This window comes from Rhinolophus sinicus, chromosome 1, assembly GCF_057876585.1.
Source record: "Rhinolophus sinicus isolate RSI-liver-muscle chromosome 1, RSI-T2T, whole genome shotgun sequence".
Lineage (NCBI taxonomy): Eukaryota > Metazoa > Chordata > Mammalia > Chiroptera > Rhinolophidae > Rhinolophus > Rhinolophus sinicus.
The window spans coordinates 135,474,362-135,477,522 of record NC_142501.1 but is presented as its reverse complement, the minus strand read 5'-3'; the positions used below and the strand labels follow the sequence as shown (position 1 = coordinate 135,477,522).

Here is a 3,161-nt window from a genome sequence, read left to right as displayed (position 1 = left end):
GATTTCTGGGTTAGAGGAAAAGAATAGTATATCATTCCCACCAAGAGTTAGTAGCCACAGTATCAGCACTTGCGCTGGTTCCAAGCTTCAATTCCCACATAGCGATGGGAGGAGAGCCAGGCTGTGCAACAGGTGAGAAACCCTGAGCTCAGGTAACCCAAATCTTTTGTAATGGGTTGTATGCATGAGTGACATTGACCTTGAGAGAAAGACATTATCTTTATCATATTGGGTAGTAAACAAACCTGCTCTTTGCTTCAGAGAGAGAGAGAGAGAGAGAGAGAGAGAGAGAGAGAGAGAGAGAGAGAGAGAGAGAGAGAGAGAGAGAAACATTATCTCTATATTCTAAGGCTATTTGCTATATAAACATCCTTGAGAAGATAATCCAGGACAAGGGCAGCCAGTGCCTCACTCACAATATGTACAGAAATGCAAGAGATCTGGAGAGAAATGTCTCCCAACACACAGGTGGGGTGGTGGTGTAAGGAAAGCTAAGCAGAAAAACAATAGACATCCACCGAATGTACACCTCTGTAATGTGGTACCTTTTAGAGTGACTAAGGTCATAAGTTTAGCACTTTTTACAAATGAATACAGAGAATATTTACTACTGTATCTTACAAAACCCTTATGGTTACAGCTGTTTTTCTTCCTTTCTGTTTTTTTTTTTTTATACAGCTAGCACATGGTGCCAAGTTTATTTGCAGATTATCTCAGCACTCCAACTCAAGTTCACAAGTTATGCCTTTGCCACAGCCTTCGCTAGATCTTGAACTAGTGCAGAAGTCAGCTGCCCTAGCACGCTGCGACGTGGCATACTCGTTCTGGATAGTCACATGCTCTGTAAGCCCACGATTCACCATGACTACACTCTTAGCCAGGTGTTACCTAACAAGAAGAAGGGATTCTTCAGTGCCTGACAGGTAATGCTGTCGAGTTGGTGTCCATTCACCATTACTGAAATTTTCAGTGCTAAACAAAAAGCTCCTGCTGCAAACAGAGAAGGAGGAAAGGGCACCATATTATAGTCCAACATAGTTCGTTCCAACAGATATTGGGCCAAAGTATGTTGTTCCATATCAGCCTCTCCAATCTCAGATGCTCTCCGAAGGAAATGCAGGGCTAGAGGGTGACCCAGATTAAAATGTAAAGCTCCTAGAATCTTCATTTCCATCTGTGTGATTTGGAGCTTTGTGTAAGTGTTGTCAGTCACAAAGGGAAAGTCACTGATTTCTGGAGGGTACATTTCTTCATATTTGCTCACACTAAACATGCCAGTGACACCAACCAGCTGCAACATCTTTTGTGGGGACACAGTCATCCTGCATGAACCGGTCGATGATGAAAACAGTCATGTACATGGGGTCTCCTGCAGTGACCTGGGTTTCATTTGTACCTACACTAACCAGTCAACTAAGATGGCTCACATGTTTCCCGTGACTTCACAACCCAGTGGGTATTTGGGCCTGATTGCTTGCTCTTCCTCAAGTTGTCTCAGACAAGCATAGATGTCTTTTACATACTCACTGCCGAGGTTAGGATGGGCTCCATCTTCTGTGTCTGCCTCATTCACTGCAAGAAGTGCATCGGAGAAAGCCTGACCCAGATACTCTTCTGCAGGGGCACATCCAGATGTTTCCATTGGGTTTGGAGAAGGAGTATCAACCGAAATAGGCTCAGGCAAAAGTCTGATATTATGTCACCCAAGAATCTGGATTGGGACACTGAGAGACTGAGTGATTAGGTCACAGTGGGCACACAGACTGAAATGTTAACAGTTACAACACCAAACCAAAAGCCACATGTAAGCTGATATTACAAAGGGAACACAGAAGTCATGAGTAAGTAGAAGTTTTGAGAGAGAATAAGAGGAATGGGGCAACTGGCAAACATGCACGAAGTGGAGAAGGGAAAGAGCTTGTTAAAATGTAAATCAGGGCATGTTACTTTTTGGCTCAAAATCCTCCTTTTGCTTTTCAGTCAAAGTCAAGTCTTTACACGCACCTGCGATGCTCTATAGACTCTTTCCTCCTTCTCTCTGGCTTCATATCTCACACTCTTCCCCTCACTCACTCCCGTTTAGCCACACAGACCTTGTTCTTCCCCAAAGCTAGGCACATCATGGCCTCAGGGCCTTTGCACTTGATACTCTGCTTAGCATGTTCTTCCCTAATTGCCTGCATGTCTTGCTAGCTCACCTCCTTCAGACCTTTGCGCAAATGTCATCTCTGCAAGACCTTCCCTGATCATTCTATTTAAAATTGCAATCCCGCATCCACCCACACTCCTTATCCTCTTCCCTGATTTATTTTTCCCCATAGCATCATCATTGTATGGCATCCTATACATTTTACTGATATGTTTATTGTCTGTCACCCATCACTAAAATATAAGCTCTGTGAGGTCAGGTCTTTTTTCTCTGTTCAGCTCTTTGCTATGTGCCCAATACATAGAATGGTTCCTGGTACATAGTAAGTGCTCCATAAATATGTTTTAAAAGAAACGAATAAATCACTAAGGGAAATGGAGGACATCACCTTGTTTACTTCCTTTAATGGCTCAATAAATAATAAATAGCCTTGTGCACAGGTCTGTTCATATTTTTGCCAGTTTACTTTTGGAATAGATTCTTAGAAGTGAGATGAGTGGATAACACTCTCTTTTAATTGAGATGATTCAAATGATTTTCTGTTCATTACAACCAACAAGTCAAGATTAAGATAGTTACCTACCGACAACAACAAATAGACAGCTACCTATCCCTGAAGGCCCATCTTAAATCACGCTTTTGGGAACCCTTATTGTCCCAGGCAGAAGGAATTTACCTCTATTCCTTGAACATACACTCACTCTCTAAAAAAAAAAAAAGAAAGAAAAAGAAAAAAAAGGAGGAAAAAGAAAAAGGCTTGTATTCTCTCTTGTTCGTATGGCTTACATGGCACTTTTCACTCTGCTTTGTGTATATATAGTTATGAGTATACATCTCATCTCCTCAAATGGACAATAAGTTGCGTCAGAGCAACGAGCACATTCCCTATGACCTTTATCATCTCTGGCCCTTAACAGTGTACCTTGAACTAGAAACGATGACCAAATGAACAAATACAGTAGGTTAATCTAGCACATGACAGTGCCCGTATAAAAGTATCCATTTAGAGTTA

At 41.9% G+C, this 3,161-nt stretch overlaps 1 pseudogene; it reads right to left on the bottom strand.

Moving 5' to 3' along the window:
• Positions 1-666: 666 nt before the first annotated feature.
• On the bottom strand, positions 667-1,456 carry LOC109452207 (G2/mitotic-specific cyclin-B1 pseudogene; annotated as a pseudogene).
• Positions 1,457-3,161: the final 1,705 nt, after the last annotated feature.